Source organism: Pseudorca crassidens, chromosome 2 (assembly GCF_039906515.1).
Source record: "Pseudorca crassidens isolate mPseCra1 chromosome 2, mPseCra1.hap1, whole genome shotgun sequence".
Lineage (NCBI taxonomy): Eukaryota > Metazoa > Chordata > Mammalia > Artiodactyla > Delphinidae > Pseudorca > Pseudorca crassidens.
The window spans coordinates 139470306-139497834 of NC_090297.1; the positions used below are offsets into that span (position 1 = coordinate 139470306).

At 37.6% G+C, this 27529-nt stretch overlaps 1 protein-coding gene across 6 annotated transcripts in view; it reads left to right on the forward strand.

Annotated features, from left to right (window-relative positions):
• The window catches only part of RNF2 (ring finger protein 2), a 101446-nt gene that overhangs the window by 12947 nt on the left and 60970 nt on the right, over window positions 1–27529 (forward strand). Inside the window, exon 1 of one of the 6 annotated variants that reach the window (XM_067728930.1) lies at window positions 335–355. The exons of the other annotated variants lie outside the window; for them this stretch is intronic. The gene's annotated coding sequence lies outside the window, so the exon portion shown is untranslated. Of the gene's footprint in view, window positions 1–334; window positions 356–27529 lie in introns of those variants that run through there. 6 annotated transcript variants of the gene reach the window in all.

Sequence of the window (27529 nt, forward strand, 5' to 3'; positions counted from 1 at the left end):
CAGGATTGTAATTCTTGCTTCTGCTGTCTGCTCTCTGGTGGCTGAGGGTATCTAAGAGGCTTGTGCGAGCTTCCTGATGGGAGGGACTGATGTGTTTTGCTCTGGTGGGCAGAGCTCAGTAAAACTTTAATCCTCTTGTTTGCTTATGGGTGGGGCTGGGTTCCCTCCCTTTTGGTTGTTTGGCCTGAGGCGACCCAACACTGGAGCTTACCCAGCTCTTTGGTGGGTCTAATGCGGACTCTGGGAGGGCTCACACCATGGAGTACTTCCCAGAACTTCTGCTGCCAGTGATCTTGTTCTCATGGTGAGACACAGCCACCCCCCACCTCTGCAGGAGACCCTCCAACACTAGCAGGTAGGTCTGGTTCAGCCTCCTGTGGGGTCACTGCTCCTTCCCCTGGGTCCCGATATGCAGACTACTTTGTGTGTGCCCTCCACGAGTGGAGTCTCTGTTTCCCCCAGTCCTGTCAATGTCCTGCTATCCAATGCCACTAGCCTTCGAATCTGATTCTCTACGAGTTCCTCCTCCCGTTGCCGGACCTCCAGGTTAGGGAGCCTGACGTGGGGCTCAGAACCTTCACTCCGGTGGGTGGACTTCTGTGGTATAAGTGTTCTCCAGTTTGTGAGTCACCCACCCAGCAGTTATGGGATTTGATTTTATTGTGATTGCCCCCCTCCTACCATGTCATTGTGGCTTCTCCTTTGTCTTTGGATGTGGGGTATCTTTTTTGGTGAGTTCCAGTGTCTTCCTGTCAGTGATTGTTCAGTTAGTTGTGATTCTGGTGCTCTCGCAGTGAGAGCACGTCCTTCTACTCCACTATCTTCAGTGTCGATCTTAAAATTTTTAACTGACATATTTGTGAAGAAAGCATGCCTCATAGAATTAGTGGAAAGATGCTTTTTTATTTTTGTGAGGTACTGTTCTCTAGGAATGTTTCCTCTTGTGATTGTAAAGTAATGGAAGCATGTTAAAGGCTCTCAAATATTGATAGTTGAATTTTGTCTAAAATATTAAGACTAAATTTCTCCATTCTTAATGTTATTATGATCAGTTATGTTTGTATTCAGATGTGGGTCTCATTTACCAGTTTGAGTTAACTAGTCATAATTTATCAGTTTAGTGTCCTGAAATATTTTTTTTTCCTGAGAAGTCTCTATAACTTGAAAATTTAATGTTACAGTTTTGTATAATTTAAATAACATGATTGTCAATTCCAGTTTACTTTATTCTGAAGCCTTTGAGTCAAGGATACTGGAATAATTGATTTAGGAGAATTAAGACAATACAGTTGTGCCAGTGAGAAAAAAACAGTTTTACAGAGTCAAGAAGCTGTCATTCACTTCTTAAATGGATTGTTTTTGGTTTTAATCCCTATGTGCAAAATAGTGCTTAGTCCTTTGAAAAGTAATTAAGAGCTAAGAATGGGAAAAAAATCCATGAATTAAGTTGTCTTTTTAATGAAATATAATAACTTTCAGTTGTCACTTTATTAATTAAAATTTTTTTACTGGAAAATTTAAGAAATGGAAAAAATCATGCTTTCAATACTCAGTTTTAATTGCTCTTAAATTTTGATGTATTTCCCTTTGGAAATAAATTTTAGCCTTTGGCTTTTGTTTTGTTTGAAACATAGTTTTAACTGTCTTTTGTATATAGACTTAAATTTATGTTTATTTTAAAATCTAACTTTAGATATCACTAACATTTTCTATGCCATAACCAATTTGGTAACATTTTTGATGATTACATAATATTTCAGGTGGTTGTACCATAGTGTATTTATACACTTCCTTGTGGTTGGATCCTAAGGTTCCTTTTAGCTTTATGTTGATGGTAGGGAAGTACAACATTCATTGTGGCAACCAGATGGAAGTAATTAACAAGTAGTACCTATTGTCTCCATAAGTTTATCTTTGCAAGAATAAACCTGTGTTTTTTTAATTGAAGTATAGTTGATATACAATGTTGTGTTAATTTTTGCTGTACAGCAAAGTGATTCAGTTATATGTATACATATGTTCTTTTTTATATTCTTTTCCATTATGGTTTATCACAGGACATTGAATATAGTTAGTAGGACCTTGTTATTTATCCATTCTATATATACTAGTTTCCATCTGCTAACCCCAACTCCCAATCCTTCCCTCCCTCACTCCCCTCCCCCTTGGCAACCACAAGTCTGTTCTCTATGTCTGTGAGTCTGTTTCTGTTTGATAGCTAGGTTCAGTTATGTCACATTTTAGATTCCACATTTAAGTGATATCATATGGTATTTGTCTTTCTGACTTTACTTCGTATGATAGTCTCTAGGTCTATCCATGTTGCTGCAAATGGCATTATTTCATTCTTTTTTTTATCTCTGAGTAGTACTCCACTGTATATATATACCACATCTTCTTTACCCATTTATCTGTTACAGACATTTAGCTTGCTTCCATGTTTTGGCTATTGTAAATAATGCTGCTGTGAACATTGGGGTGCATGTATCTTTTCGAATTATAGTTTTGTCTGGATATGTGCCCAGGAGTGGGATTGCTAGATCATATGGCAACTCTATATTTTTAGTTTTTTGACGAACCTCCATACCGTTCTCCATAGTAGCTGTACCAGCTTACATTCCCACCAACAGTGTGTGGGAGGGTTCCTTTTTCTCCATATCCTCTCCAGCATTTGTTATTTGTAGACTTTATGATGGCCATTCTGACTGGTGTGAGGTAGTGTCTCACTGTCGTTTTGATTTGCATTTCTCTAATAGTTAGCCATGTTGAGCATTGTTGAGCATCTTTTCGTGTGCCTGTTGGCCATCTGTATGTCTTCTTTGGAGAAATGTGTCTTTAGGTCTTCTGCCCATTTTTCAATTCAGTTGTTTGTTTTTTTGTTGTTGAGTTGTATGAGCTGTTTATATATTTTTGAAATTAAGTCCTTGTCAGTTGCATCATTTGCAAATATTTTCTTCCATTCCATAGGTTGTCTTTTAGTTTTGTTTATGGTTTCTTTTCCTGTACAAGAATTTGTAAGTTTGATTGGGTCCCATTCGTTTATTTTTGCTTAAAATAAACCTGTCTTTGATGGCAGTGGCTTGTTGTGCAGTACAGCTGAAGAAAACTGAGAAGCAGTTAGAGAAGGTAGCCTCCGTTTCCCTGTTTAAGATTTGGAATTCTTTTTTAGACAGTGTGTAGCAAGTGTTTTTGACCTTCAGTCCAAGGATCTCTTAAGGATCCATGAGTAGTCTGGAATTTTGCTTGTGTGTTCTTTTGTATTTTTTTTTTTTTTTTGTATTCTGGACCGCACCCCCCAGAGATGAGAGTTCCTAGCTTTCATCAGATTCTCAAGGGGCATATAGACTCAGAAAAGTTAAGGGCCATGGACTTACAGGATTTTGTTTAAAAAGTGGAGGTAGAGGGAAAACTATATTTAAAAAGTGCCTGAAAACAGTAAAACAGTGTCTGTTGTATCAAATTACTGTTAGTTTTCCTTTCCGTTTATTGTTCAATAATATTGAATCAGTTTTCCTTAGGAGAGAAAGGGTTTTGCTGCTTTCGCTACTTAAATTCTTCTTTACTGTAGTATTATTATGGTTTTCTTTTTTTAACATTGGTTGTTTGAAGAACTCACATTAAGATTTTCAAAGTCTAATTGCTAATAAGTAACTTTGCCCTAATAGACATATACATATGTCTATATATTTTTAATGTATACATATTTGAATATCTTTAAATTGCTAACCAGGAACTCTGCCGTAATGGACATTAAAAATATATGTATACACACATATATATCACCTAAAACATGCTCATTTTACAGATAAAGAGGATAAGAGGTATATATCGACTTGCTCAGTCATGTTGATTTCTCGTATATATGAGCTATGCCAGATTTTTGCTGCTTTTATGAATCTAGAGGTTATGCTAATCTTTATATTTATTAGAGCTATAAGACATCTTTCTATCCTTAAAGTTTCTGGTTTCTTTTTTCTTCATCTAAGACCCCGGCCTTTGAAACTGCAGGAGCTGCTTTTTGCCAGTTTTAAACTTTTTTTGATGCAAGTTGCAGAAACCAGGAGATAGGGGCAGAAGAGAAATCAGTTTACCTTTTGAAATTGTATCAAGAGCCCAAAATGAGAATTGAGGTCTCCTGAATCCCTGTCTGGCTGCTACTGTTTTCCATAACAGTTGCTTTTCTGCAAAAGAAAATCTACCCTAAGTAAAGGGACACCAGAAACACATTCTTTACTTCTCCAATCTTATCTATTGTTTTAAAACTGTTAAAATCTGTGCTTGTTGTATTTTGGTAATAATAGTAATGGGAGTTGAAAAATAGAGGGAAACCCCCTCTACAAACTCCAGCAACTCCGTGTTATCTTCTAAAATAGAACTTTTACATAGCTATGATTGTAGCACAAATGCAAGTTAGTGGCCTCTCTCATCTCTTTACAAGTATTACTACTTATTGCATATGGTATTAATAATTGTTATTTTTAATGATTGAAGAAATTTCCCGATGTTGATGTTGCAGCAGATGTCTCCATGCTGATGGCATCATTATTGTAGTAGTAGTAATAATAATAATTGGCGTGGTAGTTAAAGGCATGGCTTTCTTAGTCAGATAGACCTGAGTTTGAGTCTTTCCTCTGACCCTGTGAGACCTTTAAACAAGTTGCTTGCTTGTTTGTTTATTCAGTTATTTATATTTTGGCTTGATTTCCTTATTTATTAAATGTGGGCAGTAATAGTACATATTTCATAGGGTTGTTAGAATTAAGCAAGATTTCACATAAAGTGGTAAATACTCTGTAGATGTTACCTATTATTATTAATAGCATTATTTTCTGGGACTGGTATTACTGGGTGCAAGAATATGAATGTTTTGTATCTCTGGAAATGGATTGCCTAGCTGTTTTCTGAAAGGGTTATTCCAGTTGCTGTTGGGAGAATGTGGAGGCATCAGCCTTCAGCTTTCTTATCTTTCTCAATCTTATTTTTTCTTTTCTGCCCTTGTCAGAAATTTAGACCCTGTTGGTATATTTTCTGTGACACAGGGAATGTTGCTGTTACTTTGTACGTTGTTACTTGCTAAACCTAATGTGTGTTCATCAGCACTTCTGCTGCTTCTGACAGGAATCTGCACTTGATAGGCATTTCTCTTCCCAAGAAAGGATGACAACCTTGGTATACCACTTTTCAAAAGTTGTTAACGTCAGACTTCCCTGGCGGTCCAGTGGTTAAGATGCTGAGCTTCCAAAGCAGGGGGCGTGGGTTGGATCCCTGGTCGGGGAACTAAGATCCCATATGCTGTGCAGCCAAAAAAAAAGTTAACATCTATTCTGACATGTTGGGTTTTGGACTAAAAGTCATTAGTTACTAGAATTCTCTTTTTAGCTTTGCCATTAATGATAAGCATATGTAAATCTTTAAGCTTTGCTTTATGCTTTGCTTGTGTTTCATATCTCTCTTTCAAAAATAGAAATACAAATCTGTTTCTGCTGTTAAATCTGCAGGTTTTTATTGGGAGCCAACCATGTATGCTGATGGCATAGAGCAACAGTCCACAGTCAGTAGTAAGCTGGTTACACACATCAATATGCTCCCCTGTTTACAGTTTCCTGTAATCTGGGTACGGATGTGAAGTGAAGTTGGTACTCCCTCTTGCTCTACTTAGGAACTCAGAATTTTTCTGCTCTGCTCAGCAAATTATCAATGTCCTTTGTGTCTCTTGGTCTTGTAGCATGGGGAGAATGAAAATTAATCTCTCTCTAAGAATGTGGTTAGTTTGTGGTATAGAGCTGGTGCATGTTCAGGGCTGAGGACCTAGATTATGCTAGAGTTTGAGGTCTAAACTATAGTACTAGTGAGTCAGTAGTTTGGCAGTAGGTCGCTAGATTCAAATAATTGGTTGAAGCAGTTGACTGGGAACCCCTTAGGCAAGCAGAGGTTGATACATGTTACAAGAGTTAGAGAATCCAGACTGGCAGATGAGAACCAGGAGGTAAAGTGCCACTGTTAAGGACTGTCTTGTCAGAGGGACAGACAACTAAGAATTCAGGAAATCAACAAAAATGGGAGGTTCTGACCAAATGGAGCAAAGAAGAAAAAAATAACAGGAGGAAAAAGCAAACAAAACCCGCCACGCGTACAGCCTCTAGCACAAAGATACCAGTTCAGAGGAAAATGTATAGCTAGCTCACTGTTTAAAATATGTATGCAAGCATACCAGATGAATGTGGAGAGCTATGGTATCAGCTCTTTTCTTTAAGACAAGGAAAAAAGTGCAGAAAGCTTTGTATATGACTTGGAATGCTAGACGTGTGAACTTTAATGCACAATACGCCTCTTTTTGACCTGCTTTGAAAAGAAAAGAGTGGAGGAAACGACTGGTCGAGGTTGGTTGAAGTGTTCAAGTTGCTAAAGGTAGAATACCTTCTTAGCTCAAGAGGACACGACTGTGTTAGGCTTTGTACTATTAAGGATATTTAAGCAAGCTTTTTTTTTTTTTTGCGGTACGCGGGCCTCCCACTGTTGCAGTCTCTCCCGTTGCGGAGCACAGGCTCTGGACGCGCAGGCTCAGCGGTCATGGCTCATGGGCCCAGCCGCTCCGGAGCATGTGGGATCTTCCCGGACCGGGGCACGAACCTGTGTCCGCTGCACCGGTAGGCGGACTCTCAACCACTGCGCCACCACGGAAGCTCTTAAGCAAGCTTTTTGATCCACAAAATATGAGAGCTAAGGGGGCTCTTGATATTACTTAATGTAAATTCTTAAACTTAACAAATAAGGAAACTAGATCCTCAGTTAAAGTGACTAGCCTTAGTTCACCCAAGAATTTGGAAGCAGACCTTCGTTACTATTTGAGTATATTTGTAGAAGATTTGTGGCTATTCCTGTTTCAGTAACCGATCTTCCTATTATCAAATTGTCTCCACCTAGTGGCAACAAATATTTTGCAAGGCTGAGTACAACCACTGGGGGAAAAACTGCAGGGGGCCTTTATTCCTCACTGCTTTTGAGGAAGTCAGCCTGGTGACAGTTGTGTTGTTTTGGGGAAGGGAAAGGAGACAGTGTGCCTAATGCTTAGTACATTTTCTGTAACCTTACAGGAATTTGTAAACTCTTTATACTTGAATTAGGCAGCACATTTATCGTTGACCATGTAAGAAGTTCGTGTGTTAAGCTTGTACTCTTTTCATGTAAACACACACACACACACACACACACACACATATAAGCAAATATGTATATATACTCACATATATACTTTTTCCCCCTCTTTTCCCATCTTTATAATGAGTTAAAAGATAGCATGATAACTTCATCAGTGGAGAATAGATGAACTAAACAATAAATGATGTTGGGACAATTGCCAGTGATGTTGGCGGGGGGCTCTGTGGAGGGGAACAGGTCCTAACCTTTGTAAAAAATGAAATTCTGAAAGTATTAGAATAAAGTATGGGTGGATGGTGGATATTGTGTACAATTTTAGAGTATGAATTAGCTTTCCAAAGAAGCCATAGAGGAAAAGATAAATACATTAAAAATATATAAAAAATAAAATCTATGGCCTAAAGAAGCCAAAGGCAAAAGACAGCAAACTGGGGGAAAATATTTAACAGTCATGACAAGCAAAAGGTCAATTTCCTTAACAGAAAAAGTTCTTACAAATTAATTTTTTAAAAAACTAATAGAAATGGATATGAATAAGTAATTGACAGACCCCCCCCCCCCAAAAATGGCCAACAAAGCTCTGAAAAGATACTCAGCTTCACTCATGGTTGAAGCCTTGCAAATTAAAACAGCAATGAAATATCATTTCCCACCGATCAGATTCGGCAGGCTTTTTAACAGTGTTGCTAATTCTTAATTGGTAAAAGGGTACATTGGTCTAGCAATTTAGCAGTATTTGTCTGAATAAAAGAAGTTACCTAGTTTTTGATCCAGTAATTACACTTTTAGGAATTTGCCTAGGCAGCATCTTATCTAATATAATTTTCTGTCCAATGTAAAGTCAACAAAACATACATTAAACTAATGAATGAATGAATGGTAAACCACATCTTTATTGGGGAACAATTTCAGGAACTTATAGTATCATTTGGAAATGCCAGGAGTTTCCTAAGGTCACTTAAAACTAATCTTTAGCTAGAACAGTTCTCAACCCTGGCTATACATAAAAACCATCCGGTTGGCTTTCTAACCATACCAAGAGCCCCAGAAATAATGATTCAGTTGCTCTGAAGTGGGACGTTGGTATCAGAATGGTATCAGAGCTCTCCAGGTGATTCCTGTATGCAGCCAAATTTGAGAACTACATCTCTAGATTAAGGTTGTTTTTCCTGTGAATACATTAATTTTCTTCTGGCAGAAGATAAGACTTTATTGGGCAAGTAAGCTGAAGTTCATATTTTTTCCACCTTGTCCCACCCTGCCTTTGACTTTCGCTTACAATTTGGGTTCAGCTGGTACGTTAGTTTCCTATTGCTGCTATGACAAACTACCACAACATAGTGGCTTAAAAATAACACAAGTTTGTTATCTTACAGTTCTGACAGCCAGAAGTCCACAGTGGGTCTTGGGGAATTAAAATCAAGGTGTTGACGGGGCTGTGTTCCTTCTGGAGGCTCTAGGGGAGAATTCATATCCTTTTCTTTTTTAGCTTCTAGAGGCTGCCTACACCCTTTTGGCTCATGAATTCTTCCTGCATCGTCAAGCCAGCACTATAGCATCTTCACATTTCTTTCTTTGACCTATACCTCTGCCTCCATCACATTGCCTTCTCTCTTTTAAGGACCCTTGTGATTACACTGGGCCAAATCCAGATAATCCATAAACTCCCCATATCAAGATTGTTGATTTAATCACATTGGCAGAGTCCTTTTTGCCATGTGTGGTAACATGTTCACAAATTCTGGCCATTATTCAGCCTGCCACAGTTGGAGACCTAATTCAGAAGCCGCTAAAAATTTACAAATGGAATATTTTATTGTATTTTAAATTGATATCATATTGCAGCCCAAAGGAAATTAGCCTTTTTATGGTAAGTTATGATTAATGTTTATTGCGCCTCAGAAACAATCTGCAGTTTTTCTTTTATTGTTAGAAATGTGGGTTGGATAGGCTAGGCATTCTTGTTTCTATTATAAAATCAATAATAGCTATCATATATTCTTCACAGAATGGTACAAAATAGGTACATACTTTATTTCAACCCTGGCAGGATTTTATATTTTGATATTTGTAGTATCTCCAAAGAGTAGTTTATAGCAGGGTTGAGGTTCACCAGTAGGTTTCTTCCTATTGCTGATGAGTTGTTTTCGAACCAGCTGCAGATAATCCATAAAGATTGATATATGGTGGGATAATTTTAACTACTTCTGTTCCTACACCTGTGAGTTCAGTTAACAAGCCCAGAATTTCCTTTGACCCTTACTCCACTTTTTCTTTTTATACTGCGCAGTTCCTTTCTCTTATAGTTTTGGCTAATATAAGCTGAAATTTCCCACCAGAACCTTTCTTCAGATGGGTTTATTCTTCTGGATGACCTTGCATGTACCTTATGTGCAACAAGTCCAGAACTGAATTCACCTTCTCATCCCTTCCTAGAAGATGCATACCATTTCCTGTTTAAAAAACATTTAAAATATTTTTTTATTGCTGTAAAATATATACTATGTAAAATTTACCATTTTTAATCATTATTAAGCATAGTTTGAAGTAGCAGTAAGTACATTAACACTGTTAATGTAACTGTTACTACTGTTTATTTCCAGAACTTTTTCATCATCCTACACTGTAACTACTCATTACCAATCCACCCCCGCCCCCAGCCCCTAGTAACCACTATTCTACTTTCTATGAATTTGACCATTCTAGGTACTTCATATAGTGGAATCGCAATCTTCATTCCTTTGTGTTTGGCTTATTTTACCTAGTATAATGTTTTATTTATTTATTTAATAGTTTAATGTATTTTAATAGCAAACTTACAGGAAGAGCACAGAAGACAGACAACATTAAAAACATGTACTTGCATATAGGACAACTCAGAAAAGCATAGTGAATGAATGGAATCTACTATATGATAAACATGCTACAAACACTAGTTGCAGTCAGTAAGAAATTTACTCGTTTTAAAAGAATCCAAATGCTGGCATTGTCCAGAAAAATTTAACAGGTTTATTTATAATTGTTATAAAGTTGAACGGCTGAGACATTTTGACTTGCATTAATGCTTTATGTCCTCTCATTTATATTAAAAATTCACACACAAATGAAAATGGAAAAACTGCCAGTACCTGATTTCTGTCCCCTATTTTTCCAGTCATGTACTTAGGTACTTTTTGACCTCATTGGGGGGTGGGGGGGATCTAACATTCAGAACCACCAGTAACAGGAGGATAGCGTTCTTTGATGTGCAAACGTTTTTAATTTTAATAGAGTCCTATTTATCAGTTTTTGCTTCTGTTGCCTATGCTTTTTGTGTCATATCCAAAAAAATCATTGCCGAATTCAGTGTCATGAAGAATTTCCCCTGTGTTTTCTTCTAAGAGATTTATAGTTTTTGCTCTTACATTTAGATCTTTTATCCATTTTGAGTTAATTTTTTTATGTGGGATAAGGTAGGGGTCTAACTTCATTCTTTTGCGGGTAGATAGCCATTTTTTTCCAGTAACTTTTGTTGACAAGACTGATCTTTCCCCATTGAATGATCTTGGCACCCTTGTCAATGTAATTGACCATAATACATGAGGATTTACTTCTGGGCTTTCTGTTCGATTCCATTGGTTGGTCTGTATGTCTGCCTTTGTGCCAGCACCAAATTATTTTGAATATTGTAGCTTTGTAGCAAGTTTTGAGATTAGGAAGTATGAGTCCTCCAACTTGTTCTTTTTCAAGATTATTTTGGCTATTTGGGGTCCATTGAGATTCTATATGAATTTTAGAGGGAATTTATTTTTTCTGCAAAAAATATTGTTGAGTTTCTGTTAGGGATTGTACCAAATCTGTAGATTGCTTTGGGTAGTATTGTCATCTTAACAATATTAAGTCTTCTGATCTATGAACAAGGGATGGGATATCTTACCATTTATTTATGTCTTTAATTTCTTCTGGCAGTGTTTTGTAATTTTCAGTGTACAAATCTTTTTTCTCCTTGGTTAAATTTATTCCTAAGTATTATTCTTTTTGATGCTTTTGTAAATGGAATTGTTTTATTGATTTCTTTTTCAAACTGTTCATTGTTAGTATATGGAAGGTCAGCTGATTTTTGTGTTGATTTTTTTTTCCCCCCTTTGCAACTGTTGAATTCATCAGTTCAGTTTTGAACATTTTTTTGGTGGAATCTTTAGGGTTTTCTACATATAAGATCATGGCATCTGTTAACAGATACTTTTACTTCCTTTCTAATTTGGATGCCTTTATTTCTTTTTCTTGCCTAATTGATCTGGCTAGAACTTCCAAAAATACTTTGAGTAGAAGTGGTGAAAATACCATTTCCTGTTTTGTTATCTCACTTTCTTAGCGTCAACATCTTAAAAAACCCACAAGCTTGTGGCTCTACTCTCCTCTTTTCTTATTTCCTATATCCCATGTATTTTACCTTCTCAGTATTTTTCAGCTCTGTCCCTCCTAAGTCCTTATTATTACCAGCCCCATTCTAGGCATTTCTTATTTGGATACTAGCCTTTAACTAGTATGCCTCCCTCATCTTCCACTGTTGCCAGAGTTGGTCTTTTTGTCCTAATGCAAATCTGCTCTTGTCATTGCACTGTGAATTTCTCCTGACACCTTTGCATGTCATATTGGGCCTCCCTGGTCTCACCCGCAGTTTAATTCTTCAGCCTCACTCTGTGCCACTCCCTTTCTCCCTCTTATCACCAATTTAATGGTGAACTACTTGGAGTTTCACAAACACCATGCTGAGTTGTGCCTTTGCTTTATGTTGGTCCTTCAGGACTGCTTTCCTTTCCTCAGTTGGTTAACTTCCACTTAACTGTCAACTCTCCTCCTCCAAGGAGGAATGTCTTTCTCCAGGTTTCTTTGTGCTCTTGTAGCATTTATCAAACTGTGTTGAAAATATGTTCAGGGCCCACTAGCCAGTAAACTCATGGAGGGTCTCATTTCCATCATGTGCTGTGGTAGCTCTCAAATGTTTCCTAAACTTTTGAACTCAACTGTTTTTCATTATGGATCGGTCTGTTAGTGTCTCATATGGGTAGGCAGAGGGACAGAAGGGAAACCAGGCTGCTGCTGATATAACTGGTGTTGGCTATTAATAGCCCTTGATAGGTGCTTTCTGAAGTCTTGGGGAGAGACTGAATTGGGCCATTAAAGTATCTGTGGGGGCTTCCCTGGTGGCGCAGTGGTTTGAGAGTCTGCCTGCCGATGCAGGGGACGCGGGTTTGTGCCCCGGTCCGGGAGGATCCCACGTGCCGCGGAGCGGCTGGGCCCGTGAGCCATGGCCGCTGAGCCTGCGCGTCCGGAGCCTGTGCTCCGCAACGGGAGAGGCCACAGCAGTGAGAGGTCCGCGTACCGCAAAAAAAAAAAAAAAAAAGAAAGAAAGAATCTGTGGGGGTGGGGAAAGTGAAGGAGTAGTGTTTGAGAAGATGAGATAGTGATGAGAAGTATTATAGGAGGGCACAGATCACACTAAATTATCTAGATCTGCATTTTAAATGCTTTAAAAAAATCTTAAAACGTTTATTTTTCCTGTAACTATAACTTAATTTTATATAGAGACCAGAAAACATTGTCTGTTACCAGTAGTACTCAGAAACTTAATTAAGACTGGATAATGAAGATATGGTAAATCACCTTTGAAAGGTTCCTGCTTTGTGTTCCACAGCGTGGAAAGATATAATCCAATTAGGAAGTGATTATATTACCTTTTAAAATAAAGCTATTGGGTTACCAAAAGTAATTTAGCTTTTTATTCCAGATGTTTAGTACAATGACAACTTTTCCAATAAAGAACACTTTCTTTGTGTTTTTAGAAACTTACAGAAATTAATGTCTGTCTTACAGCTGTAGCGTTAGATTAAACTGCTGTGAGTGGCTTTTATGAGGTGATGCCTATTGCAGGCAATGTTATGATGGCAGTTGGATTGCTTACTCAGAATTATTGCACCCTGGTTTGCCTAGTCTTGAATAAATTTCTAACACCTGTATCCTGTGAGCAAGCAGTGTTTTAATTAAGGAACAAATCGTTTGCTCATTCACATGTTGTATAATGTAATGCAAGAGGAAAAGAAAAATGCTAAAGGTTGGGAGAGTTGATTTGATGTGACCTTTATTTACTTTATGTTCAGAGATGGCAATAACTATGGAAGAAAAAGATAAATTTCTTGTTACAAAAAAAGAGTTTCATAGTTTTTGTTTCATAGTAGAGAAATAAATCTCAAACAAATGAAGAAAAATGCTTTATAGGAAAATGGGATAATCTAAGAAATTTTAAAGTGATTGTATTTTCTGATACATGGTTCACAGTTTAAAAAACAAATTAAGGAAACAAATCATATACAGGATAAAGACAGAAGTATTGACTGTGAGGAGTTAGTTATATAGTTACTTTTACTTTTGGCAGTTGTGGTAGGCTGAAAAATGGACCCTCCAAAGATACCCACATCCGAATCCCGGGAATCTGTGATGTTACTTTATTTGGGGGTGGGGGTCTGTGCAGATGTCATTAAGTTAAAAATTTTGATATAAAGAGATTACCCTGGATTATCTGGGTGAGCTCTAAATGTTATTACATTTGTCCTTGTAAGTGAGAGGCAGAGAGAGTTTACATGCAGGAGAGGAGGAGGCAATGTGACCACAGAGGCAAAGATTGGCATGTTGTGGCCACAAGTCAAAGAATGCCAGCAGTTACTCCAATCTGGAAGAGACAAGGAACAGATTCTCCCATAAGATCTCTGGAGGATGCACAGCCCTGCCAGCACCTTGATTTTGGCCCAGTGATATTGATTTAGGATTTTTGGCCTCCAGGACTGAGCGAGAGAATTTTCTGTTGTTTTAAACCACAAAACTTGTGGTAATTTATTTCAGCAGTTGCAGGAAACTAATACATCAATCTTTCTTCAAAGTATGAATGGACATTTCTATAAGTAACTTCATATACCTTAACTCTTTGTTAACTCTTTGTTCTTTTGTGGGGGTATATTTATAGCTCAAGCACGTTAGACTGTAGTTCTATTTCAAATACTCTGAATAGACCAGGTAATTTTTATGATTAAAACAACTGGTAAACATTTTTAGGCACAGAACTTTGAGGTTTTAGCTCAAAATAAGTTACATTTAAAGCTCTTTTTTGGGGAAGAGTGTTTTTATTCATTCTGGAATCTCCCTGGTGGCTACTTTGAATAGCTACACTCTGGTGAGAGTACAATTTGGAGTCCTAAAACTTTACAACACAGTGTCAGCCCTTTTGCCTGTGTATCTGCTGTTTGATAAGAATTTTTCTTTCACCTGTACTACAGAAAATGTACACTTGAGGCTTTTATTGAGAATGGAGTTATGAGTTTTTTATGACCCAGCATGTGTCAGGGAGTCTTTGAGACTTGACACGTTGGTTTATTAGGAGTCTGACCAAAGTGTAAAGACCGTATAGATTCCCTACACTTTAGCCCTGTATCCTTAATGATCAGACAGCAGTGTACCTGGCCTATATTAATCTTCTCGATTATATTTGTGTTTGGGGAAAGAGAAGGATAATTCAAGAAACATCCATTTGAATGCCTCTAAATGTTCTTCAAAGCTGTGGTTAAAGATGCCCTTCTTTATGTCACCTAGTGCCCCTTTTATAAAGAATTCATAAGTTTCTAATGGGATTTGAGCCAGAAATGTCTCTATCTAATACTTCTTTCTTTCCCTTAAGCTTCCAGGAACTACTCTTAGTATTCAGTTACATACAGGTGACTAGCAGTAAACAACTGACAAAGATATCTGCCCTTTCTGGCAACTTCTGTTTGTTATAGAAAAGGCCTTAAATAAGTAGTCTTGGGAACAAATAAGCCTGTTGATTGATTTTCTTTTTTTAATCACATGAGGCACATGATCAAGCATTCTTGAGTTCCTTTCTAAAATAATAAAATTATTATTTCTGAAAGGGGTTTTATGTAAAAATTTTTATTTTTAATAAGTTAGGGGGTAGCTAAGTCATTTTTTCCCCTAGTCTTTTACATATTGGGGGCTTAAGAAATAATAATTCCTATTTATTGAAATAAAGGAAATTATATCTTTTCAGTTTTATGGGTTATCATTTATAAAATGCCAGACATTTTATATGAACATCTCATTCAGCTTTACCAATGACACTGAAAAGTTTTGTCATTTTGCAGATTAAAAAAAAAAAAGCATTGAGAGACTGAGATGCTTGTGGATCTATAGCCAGTAACAGCCAGCGTTAGCATGCAAACTCAGGTTGATCCAGTTCCAAAAACACTCTGCTTTCTAGTTGTCTCATTTGTTGTACTATAACAAGGATATCCCTAAAATATGAAGTTCTCTGACTCTATGCTTGAAGAATTTATGGTTTAGTGGATCTGTTTTTCCTTCTAGGGGAGCCAGAGAATGATCTTCGGAGCAAATGCATGGCCCAGTCAAGGAATTTGAGGGTCTTGGAGGTCTCAAAGAGTTTAATGGAATCTGTATTAGTATTGTCCTTAGTTTTTTCATGTGAAACCTGCTATTTGCCACATCTAACGTCTATAGACTAGACTATGGGTTTTTAATACTCCCCTCAGCCAATTTGAGGATTATAGATGAGAGGTGGGATAAAAATGGCACTTTGGGGATCCTTTACATTACTTTGCTAGGTACTATTAAGAGAATATTTATGTGAGACGATGTTATGATTAGTGTCTAAGTCCCTAGATGAGTCTTCAAAAGACTAATCCATAATGTAATTGAATTAGTATACAAATACAAATTTTCCAATAGTTTAGACATGTAACTTAAGTATGATATGTTTTTAATGGAAAAACTTAAAGTGGAAATTTTAGTTTCTAAGTTGGGGATTAATGACAAAATAATTTGTATATTCATTTAAACAAATTTGTCACTCTTCCTAAAGCCTGAGTTACAGGATATGTTTTACCAATCAAATTCTGTTAGAATGATAAAATTTTGATATCTATATTTGTTCATATTATCCTGAAAGTAGACAAAATTTCTGGGGCCAGGATAGATTTTACAGTAGTAACCACATCAGTTCCCTTTTGCCCCAGTTCTTCACCCCTAGAGTGATGCAGTGAGAATGGGATGTTCGTTTAGTAGGTGATGAATCCCCAAAATTTGATTCTAGGTGCTTGTATACCAGTTGCCCAGCTCTCCTCCTGAGAGAGGGAGAGAGACCTTTGCTCCCAAATAAAAACAAATTTTCTTTGGTTACGGAAGGGGAAGATCCTAGATTCTTAATCTTTGGACTATTAAATGAATGCTTCTGGGGGGAAAATTAGACGAGTCTCAGAATTTACAACCCCTGGAATGTCTCTATAGTCTCACAGCTGTCCCACCCTGAAATATAAACACATATCCTAGAGAGGTGAATCTCTTATCTATAAGTTTTCAAAGCTTGTCCTTTGAAGGACAGATTTCTTTGCTTAGAAAGCCCTCACCATGCAGAAACATAGAACTATTTTCTCTGCACATAGAAAATAGACCAACTGATAAATCTTCCTTTTTGTTTTATCTTTTCTCATGTTAATTTGAATTGACTTTTTTTTTTAGTCATGAAAATATGAAATGTTAAGGTTGCCTAATTTGAGCTCCTTTCTTTATGTAGTCATCACCATTGTTGAGTTGTTCAGCAAATACTTATTAACTATTATACGCTAGGCACATTGCAAGGTACTGGGAATATTGTGGTGAATAAGATAGGTAACTACCCTGCTTTCAAGGAGCTTAGAGGCTATAAAAGTGTAATGGTGAAAAACAAACAAACAAGGGAAGACTTGAGAGAATGACAAAGTTAGAATTTTGTTAGAATGCATGAAGGAGCTAGCTGTGGGAATATAGTGGAAGAAGAGAGCATTCTGTTCCAGGTAGAAGGATGGGCTACTGAAAAGATTCTAAAATTAGAATGCGTTGCCAAGATTGATAAAGATGGCAAATGTGGCTAAAACACGGAATTTGGATTTGGATTTCCTTTTTAATTGCTTAAAAGAGGTCGATCACATTATACATTTTGCTCTACAACTTGCTTTTGTTTTTAACTTAATGTATGAGGTATACATATGTTGAATTCCATGTCAGTGTGTATAGTTACATAGTATTTTGTACTATGGATATATTCTAATATATTCTAATATTCCCATTGATAAACAAATATATATGTACATGATTTTTTGCTGTTACAATGCTGTGATGACTCTTCATGTATATATATTTATTGCATACCTGTATGAGAATTTTTGTCAGGTAGATTTCCTAAGAGAACCATTATGAGGTCAAAACTTCGGTGCATTAAAAATTTTGACAAATATAGGCTGCTCTGAGTGGTGATGGTTCAACCAGTACCGTACAGTGAGTTTTATTTTTTGATTTGGCCAAAGAGCAGACAGTTCTTTTGGTGTATTCTTTCATTGGCATCTATTTTTCAGATACTGACTTTTGATTCACAAGTTAATTTTATTAAATTGTTTGAAGGATAAACGAATGTGATTATTTTGTAGTTTAAGGTTGCCTTCGTGTGTTAAAATACATGTTGTACTAAAGTTCTAAAAGCTGATGTGTCTACTATTAGACTTATAAAGAATGTGGATAAAATGACATCAACCAGTAAGTTAATTGTATGTTGGTGAAAGGTAATAAAGTGAAAAGTAGGGAATGCATTTCCATAGGGATTTCTGTAACAGTCGTGTATAGCTTGATTCAACCAGTTTCCATTGCAAAGAGTACATTCTTAATGCCAAAAACCGCAGTTATGCCTTAAATGCCAAATTGCTCTGTCCCCAAAACCATGCCACTGTACACTTCCAGTGATTTGAGAATTCCTGTTTCTGCACACCCTTTTAACACCCAGTATTATCAGTCAAATTAATTTTTGTCAGTATTGCAGACAAAAAATAGAGCATATGTAGATAACATTGTCTTGATTTGCAATTTAGTGATTTGTAGTGAAGTTAAGCACAATGTAGTTCTGTTGGCCACTTGTATTCCTCTGTTAATTACCCATTTATCATTTTGCCTATATTGAGTTGTCTTTTAAATTGACCTGGGGGAAGATTTGTTGTGTATTATGGATTTTGGGCTTTGTTTATTATGTATGTTGCAAATATTTTCTCCGTGTCAGTTGTTTATTTTTAAATGTGCTTATATCTTTTGTTGTTTTTTGTATATAAGTTTAAAACTTTTATGAGGTGAAATGTGAACTATTTTTAAAGCCTTCTGGATATTGCATCTTGCTTAGACTGCCTTCCTAATCCCAATCATATGAAGACATTCTACCCTCTTCTAGCTTTCATATAGTTTTTAAAAAATGTTTAATCCTTCTAGAATTTTTTTATTTATCTGTGTAGGTACATCTGATTTAATTCAAAAAACTTAAAACTTTTGTTATCCCTCTGATTTAAAGTATCCTAAATTACATAAATTCACATGCTTTGAACCCTCTGTTTTGTGCATTATTTCATTCATCTTTGTTCATTAATTCATTTGTCTTTTCTTCGGACCATAGTGTTGCTTTTTATTAGGCTTTATTGTTAGATGTAAGGTAAGCCTCACTGATTATTTTTCTCTTTTAAAATATCCTGGGTGTTCTTGTGCATCTTCTAAGTGAACCTTAGAATCACTTTATCTATTGATATTTTGATTGGGATTGCCTTACATTGGATTTATATGTTTATCCAATTTAGGTCTTCTTTAATGGCCTTCAGTTAAGTTGTAGAGTTTTGTCTGGTCAATATTTTTTGAAATTTACTCCTAAATATTTCATAGTTTTTGTTGCCATTGTGAATGGTTGTGAATGGGAGCTATTAAAAAGTACATTTCTAAGTGGTTATTCCTGGTTTATAGGAAACCTGTGGCTTTTTGGCCTGGTTTTCTCTCCTCAAGCCAAACATGTTACTGCCCTTTTTTTTTTTTTTTTTTAGGCCTAGTAGTTTTTCATTTGATGCTACTGGACGTTCCAGGTAGCGATATTATCTGCAGCTGATAATTTTGTCATTTCTTCTTCCACTGTGTGTGTGTGTATGTGTGTCTCTTTTTTTTTTTTTTTTTTTGTGGTGGCATAATTTAGGACTTCCAGCAGAATGTTGTAGGGCAGTCGTGTTTTGCTCCTGACTTTTTAATAGGAATCTTCAAAAGTTTTAACTTTGGGGCTTCTGGCGTATTTTCATCAAGTTAAGGATATTTCCATTTATTTCTAACTTTCTAAGACTTTTAATTAGGAATAGTTGAATTTCTTAAGTGTGTAAAGATGAATATAGCATTCCCTAATAATCTAATTTAAAAATATGTTTTATATCTATGTATGTGCATTTTCTAACGTTTTTTCCCCTTTTGATTATGTCAGAAATTTAGCTATTGGATTAGCTGTATCAGGTTACTAAATTTTGCTTTCATGAACAAGTCCTTTTTTTTTTTTTTTTTTTTTTTTTTTTGCGGTACGCGGGCCTCTCACTGTTGTGGTCTCTCCCGTTGCGGAGCACAGGCTCCGGACGTGCAGGCTCAGCGGCCATGGCTCACGGGCCCAGCCGCTCTGCGGCATGTGGGATCTTCCCGGACCAGGGCACGAACCTGTGTCCCCTTCATCGGCAGGCGGACTCTCAACCACTGCGCCACCAGGGAAGCCCATTTTTCTCATTACACATCCTATACATTTTGATAAGGTTGTATTTTCACTTTATTAATTTATAAAGAACATATAGTGTCAATTTTTTTTTTTTTTGGCGGTACGCTGGCCTCTCACTGTTGTGGCCTCTCCCGTTGCGGAGCACAGGCTCCGGACGCGCAGGCTCAGCAGCCATGGCCCACGGGCCCAGCCGCTCCGCGGCATGTGGGATCCTCCCGGACCGGGTCACGAACCCGTGTCCCCCGCATCGACAGGCGGACTCTCAACCACTGCGCCACCAGGGAAGCCCCTATAGTGTCAATTTTGCTTTCCTTTTTAACCCATTCCAGTGTGGCTTTTGCCCCTCAGCTTAACCCCATTTGATTCTTGGGAAGATCACCATCATGGCCCCTTCTTTAGTTCTGTGTATTTTCCCATTTACTTACCTGTCACACTGACCTTTCTGTCTTTCCTACATGTCTGTTCCTTTGAAGTCTTTCCTTGATCCTCTGTTTTTAATAGCTCCTTTTCTCTTCTTGACTATCTAAACCAATGCCCTTTTTTGTATCTCTTATTTAGAACTTAAGAATTTTTACTTTATTGTGTACATACTTGTGTTTACTGCTATCATTCTTAGCACCTTGTACAGTGCATGGGGTGCAATGGATAATCAGTATTTGAATGAGTGAGTAAATGATATGTAATCTTATGAAAGGATTGGGGTAGGGAGAGGGACCTACCCAGATACATAGGCCTTTTGTCAGGGCAGATCAATTTTGGTAAAAATACTTCAGGAAAATTGATAATCTGGAAATTAAATTCCTTTCAAAGTATCGAAGACTTATAGCCTTTTGTGTAGCTCAGGAGTACACATGCATACCCCGCGTTGAAGAGTCCTAGTTAAATCATAAAAGATCAGCATTAGGAAATTCTTTCCATTTATGTATTATTTAAGGTTCATTTTTTTTTCCTTTCTAAATGTCTTCCCTCATTTATTTAACTTTTATTGAAAAGCAGGCTCATTTCTGTGTGTAGGAGAAAATATTAAGATGTGTCAAATTATTTAAGTCAGTGGGATAGACATGTAAGCAGCTCTAATGCATACAAGTAAGTTCAAAGTACAGAAAATACTTCGTACTTTGCATCCCTTTTTTTCTACTCAAGTAAGTATAACCTCTTCCTCTGGCTTCTTCAGGATCTTTTCATTGTCCTTGAATATCTGTAATTTGAAAATGATATGCTGAGGTGTGGTTTTTTTGACATTTATTCTGCAGGGTATTCTTGGAGCTTCCCGGATTTGTGGTTTGATTATCTGACATTAATTTGGGGAAATTAATTCTCAGTCATTATTGTTTCAAATATTTCTTCTGTTCCTTTCTCTCTTCTCTTCCTAGTATCCCCATTACATGTATGTTACATCTTTTGTAGATATTCCACAGTCCTTGGATATTTTGTTCTGTTTTTCTCAGTCTTTGTTCTTTTTGCTTTTCAGTTTTTGAGGGTTCTACTGGTACATCCTCTGACTTAGAGATACTTTCTTTAGCGGTAGGCAGGCTACTAATAAGACCATCAAAGGCATTCTTTATGGCTGTTACAGAGTTTTTGAGCTCTCATTTCTTTTTAGTTCTTTCTTAGGATTTCCATCTCTCTGCATACATTGGCCATCTGTTCTTCTGTGGTCTTTATCCTTTAGAGCCCTTAGCATATTATTCATAGTTATTTTAAATTTCTGGTCTGATAATTCCAGTGTCCCTGCCATATCTGGTTCTGATGCTTGCTTTGTCTCTCAAATTGTGTTTTTGTCTTTTGGTATGCCTAGTAATTTTTTCTAGAGCCGGACATGATGTACTGGGTAAAAGGAACTGCTGCAAAAAGGCCTTTAGTAATGTGGTGGTGAGGTGTAGGGGGAGGGCAAGGGTTCTGTAGTCCTGTAATTGGTCTCAGAGCCTATGTCTCTGGGCGCTGAACTTCGCTAGTGGTTCTTAGTTTTTTTCTAACCCCTTTTAGGTGGGACAGGAAGACTAGAATGGACTGGAGTTGGGTATTTCCCTTCTCCAGTTCACTTAGGTTCTGGTAATATCCCAGCAGGTTAGGTTCTGGTTAACTAATTTTCCCTGAGGGCAGGACTTGTTACGAAGAACTAGAATGCTCTGGCATATTTAGAAATGGTTCCTTTTCCCCTTCCTCTGCTGGAAGCATGAGGGGAGTTTTCTCTGATAATTAGTGTGGGAATCTGGTTGGGCTGCTGGAGGTAAATTTCACAGTATTGTGGGGGCCTCCCTGTGACTGGATCCTCCTGGAGTTTTTAACTCTCAGACTTGTCCACACTGAGCTTCCTCCAACCATTTTTCAGTTATAGTTCAAGAGTTTCCTATCTGACACTGCTTGCTACTGCGGTTTCAGTGCCTCAGTCTGCTCAGATATGTTGAGATTCCCTGTATTCTGTCTCTTCAGTTTTGGGGCAGTGATTTGCCTTGTGTCCTCCTCTCGCTTATGGATCCCAGAAGAGTAGTTGATTTTTCAGTCTGTTCAGCTTTTTTACTTGTTAGGACTGAATGGTAACTTACATGCAGAACTGGAAATGAAAGTCTAACCTTTTTCTTGTTTAAAAAAAGGTACGCTTACTAAATCTTTTTGTGTAGAATGCATAGGAGTTTTCGTCTCTTTTGCCTGCTCTGCTCTTTGCTTTATGGGTAGTCACTTCTTGAGGGTGTTGTATTGAAAAAGGTTTTGAAACCACATTGAGCCTCCACAAAAGGACTTTGTGATCTACCATATGCGAAGATGTGGAAAGTCAGCATGAGTGCCAGGTATTTGTGGTCCTTAAAAGAGCATTCTGAATATCCTATTGCTGTTTCCCCTTTGGTTATTGAAGCCGTGAGCTTTCAAAATTTAGCTGTGACTAGATCTTTCCTCAAGATCTATTTTCTGTTTCTGTCAGTGCTTCTAAAGTTATCTTGTCCAAACTATAATGCTAACATTCTCTCCACAAATTTGAGTGCCTACTTTGTGCAAGAAACATTTCTGTTTTGTTGGGGGTATCTTTTATTCAGAAGTATAATTTAGGTGGGTATTGGGCCACAGGTAGACCTAGATCTTCCATTGTGCTGCAGGGATCTTCAGGCAGTAGTCAACTGGGAAGCACATTCCTGTTGCTGGAAAGAATCCCTAAGATTACTTTGTCTGACACCTAATTTCCCTTCTTTGCTGGCTTCAACTCTACTCTCCATCCTTTCAGATTATAATTATTACCTAGGCCATCCATTCTTGTTCCTTTCCTTTTTCGTTGCTCTGTCTGTATACATAGATGACTCCCAAATACCAGTCATCAAAATCACAATTTATTCCCATCCGAAAAACAGAAGCTAAATGTCTTTTACATTGTTGGCTTGGGCAAGAGTGAGCTGCAGACAGAAATGCAGCTTCTCACTAAACCAAAGAAGAGGAAAGGTTATACATGATTTGGGGGAAGGGTAGAATTTAGGTTAAATTTAAATGAAAAAATATATTGACCTAAAGCAAAGAGGAACTAATTCTAGAGAGCTTATCTGTTCAGTAACTGCCAAAAGTAGAAACTTGAGCTTCCTAAATACATGTAGATAATGTGCTTTAGGCCAGAGTAGAATTTACAGCTTCCTCTGTATATGTAGATTGTGTCTTGAGGCAAAAAACGGCATTTTTCATTCTCAGATCACCTTTTGACCCTCCTTGGCCAGGTCACAGTAGAGGTCACTATTGTTCAGATTTACACTGCTGACATGTTCTTAAAAATTAAGATAGCAGTTTTGGTGATCAGCAAGACTGTATCCTTTTTTTTGGTCTAGGATTACCTGCTGTATTATCTGATAAGATGGCATCCATGCAGTAGCATTTAAGACTCTAACTATCAGGGAACATATGATTGATTGTAATACAGATTCAAACAGAAAGACTGGAAAATTTTTAAAACTCGTGTAGATCCTAGTTTTCCAAATGATGATACCAGGAAGTTCTGGAACTACAACTAACTTGTGAATTACTTCCTGAATCTTAGTTGCCACAGGAATACAAATATCCAAATCGGATATAATTTGGCTGTGTTCAGGAGAACTGGCATCTCTAGAAAGAAGACTTTAAAAATATATATATATATTTAGGAGAATATTTCATTTGACAGTTCCTATTAATTTTCTGGGGAAGCTTTCTAGATACAGATGAAAGGAGTGTTCTGTTTATAGTTGACCCCAGGGTAACAGTGTTGAGACATGGGTTAGGATTTAGAAGTCTTAGAAATTCCTCCTATCTTAGTAGTTTTAGTTCTTCGATAAATTCATTATGCTATTGTAGGATTTATGGTAGAAATAGTGGTACATGTATCTACAGGGGAGCTGTATTTAAAGGTAGTTCACTTTGAATCAGTGAATTCTAGAGTCAACTTCAGAGCAGCATCATCGGTAGATTTGGGGCCATTGTTCTTTACACACACACACACGTGCGTGCACGCACACACACACACCACGCTTTATTTGCTAATATGGAGCAGTGCCTCTTCCAGATATTTTTCTGATTGCTGTATCTGCCAGTATCTTTATGAATAGGTCGTTAAAACTTAGAGGCTGAAGGATCTTTGATTTTTTTTTTTTTTATCTGAAGGATCATATGTTTGTTTTAGTTTGTCAGTTTTCTAAAGGTCTTCTAACATTTTCTTTCAGCTCTGTGTTGGAAATCATCCAAATTTGCAATTTTCTGTTCCACTTTTTTTTAAATCCTGTATTTTAGATTTTAGCCTATTAAGAAAAAGAGGGGGCAGGTTCTTTTTACATTGCCTCTTGGGTCTATCCCACAATACAGGTTGAACACCTTGAAGCCAGTTTCTTATGTCTCCTATTTATTGGTCCATTCCTTGTTTGCAGCCTAGAATTTTAGTCTAAGTTTTAAAGGAAGGGCACCAGAAAAGGCTTTATTTATCACCCTGGTTTTCTTGATTTCTCTAGTCCCTGTTGAATGTTTTGCAAGGTTTTTTTTTTTTTCTTTTTTCCAGCCACTTTTCAACTATTTTTATCCATCTGAGGGGCTACAAGTAAATGGAATCATTAATATAAGCCTGGGATTCCTGGACAGTTTCTTAATAGAATGAAATTCAGTAGCAGCCATTGGTCTGTCTGCCTTTTGGTTTTGGAAAGTCTTTTATTGTGACTGTTAGCCCTAAACTGTACCTTAACTTAGTTTCCATTGGTTTACCTACCATTGTAGCAGTCTTAAGTGGGTATGGGTCATTGGTTGTTTTCTTGGGGGAAGACCTTGAGGAAAGGATATTTCACTTAGGATTCTAGGGGTGGCAGTAGAGGGGAACAGAGGGAATATAGGTAAAGGTGGTGATGCTAAAACATGATAATGTTGGATGCATAAGGAGGGCAGTTTGAATGCTTATTTTCTTTGGTCTTTGCTAGAGAACTTTAAAGGGATGCTACTTTGAAGTTTGGGTTTAATTTTGAGGCCTCAGCATACCAGTCAAAAAGACTGCCCATTGTGTATTTGGTACTTTTTCCCCTTTCTTTTCTAGAGCTTCTTTTAGTTGTATTATCTTTGACATGTCCAAAATTACCAATAATAGCTAAGGTAATTATAAACATCCTTGGAGAAATTGTGCCGTCTAGCCTGGTAAGCAGAATAACTAGGATTATAATAAGAGTGTATATAGGGGCAGGAGTTCTGTCAGGAGAAGTTTGTATCGTAGATGTAGAGAAACCCACATCAATACACAAACTACATACAATAAGATCAAGTGATGCTTATAAAATGGTGGCTAGGGGGGCTTCCCTGGTGGAGCAGTGGTTAAGAATCTGCCTGTCGACGCAGGGGACATGGATTCGAGCCCTCGTCTGGGAAGATCCCACATGCCGTGGAGCAATGAAGCCTGTGCGCCACAGCTACTGAGCCTGCGCTCTAGAGCCCGTGAGCCACAACTACTGAGTCCACGTGCCACAACTACTGAAGCCCGCATGCCTAGAGCCCGTGCTCCGTGACAAGAGAAGCCACCGCAGTGAGAAGCCTGTGCACTGCAATGAAGAGTAGCCCCTACTTGTCACAACTAGAGAAAGCCCGCACACAGTAACGAAGACCCAATGCAGCCATAAATGAATGAATGAATGAATGAATGGTGGCTAGCGACCATGATTTAGCCCCTAGAGTACAGAAATGTTAACCTTTAACCCCAGAGTACAGAAATGAAGGAGAAAGTCCTCCTACATTAAACAAAGTGATCTCTATTTTAGTTAATCTCTTCATGAAGGCTTTTTAGAGAGGCTTATGGCAACGTTTTTTGCTCCAGAGAGCAGATACTGGTCTGTTGGGTCTCTTGTATCCATCAGTTTGACTAGATAGCAATTAGTAGAGTCTGTGCCATCATTTGATCCTCTGAAGATTGAATGATAGAGAAAAGACAGTATTTCATGAAGGAGAAGTTTTCTGTCACAAAGTTCTTTCAATTTGTGATTCCCACACTCAGGGAGATACTCAAAGAACCACAGGCTACTAATCATAGGATAACAAACTCAGCTAGATTAGTGACCAGAGCTCTGTGAAAAATTGCTCAGATTTCAGGCTACTGTTGGGACACTGATCAGGAACCATGATGGAGCTGAAAGATAATTGTATTTCAAGCACAGAAGATTCAAGGAATGTTTGCTTGTTTGGGAGTCCACTGGTTCTGATAAGCAAAATGAGTGAGTCTTCAAGGTAGACTCAGTGGACAGCCTCAAAATTATAAACAAAAGCCATGACTCACTCACATTTGAAAAATTTGAACATATTTCAAATTTTTGCTTGCACAGGGAGAAACTTCATGTGGAAATGTAGCTGTTTTGAAGAGAAAATGTATATTGAATTTTAGAGGGGGCTAGAATTTAGGTTAAATTTCAGTGAAGTGCTTTTACTTATAAAAGCAAAGTAAGTTAATTGCTCATTGGGTGGGTTCTTGAGAGCAGGGTTTTTTTTTTAATTAATTATTTTTGGCTGCGTTGGGTCTTTGTTGCGGTGCGCGGGCTTCTCATTGCGGTGACTTCTCTTGTTGTGGAACACGGGCTCTACGCGCGTGGGCTTCAGTAGTTGTGGCGCATGGGCTCAGCAGTTGTGGCTCCCGGGCTCTAGAGTGCAGGCTCAGTAGTTGTGGTGCACGGACTTAGTTGCTCGGCAGCATGTATGATCTTCCCGGACCAGGGCCCGAACCCGTGTCCCCTGCATTGGCAGGCAGATTCTTAACCATTGTGCCAACAGGGAAGTCTAAGAGCAGGTACTTTTAAATGGTAGCTGCTAAAAGTGGGAAATTCAGCATCCTGGATACAAATAGATCATGTCCTTCATTGTTTATGTGCCAGTGTAGAATATATGCCATACTGTGATTGTGCAAGTTGTGTCTTTAGGCAAGTGTGATATTTTTCTTTCTCACTATCTACTGGACAACTCTACCTCCCTCAGTGCTCCATTAAATAACTGGAACTCAGTGTGTGTAGCAGCTCCACTTCTCTTCTAACCCACACCTTCCTTCTGTGTTCTATCTCAGTAAAGGATGGTTGCTTTCCTAAAATCTTATTTGACCCTTCCCTCTTAGACCAGTGTTGTATGTATCATGTAGTGATCTGTCTGATTCTTTCTCTCTGTCTGTGCTTTGCTGCTTTGGTTCAGATAGTTAACATCACTGAGGTTTTTTAACAGCCTCCTCATTGTTCTTTTTACTGCTAGTTGCTTTCTATTCTGTCTTCTACATACTGCTTGAATTTCTTTGAAACT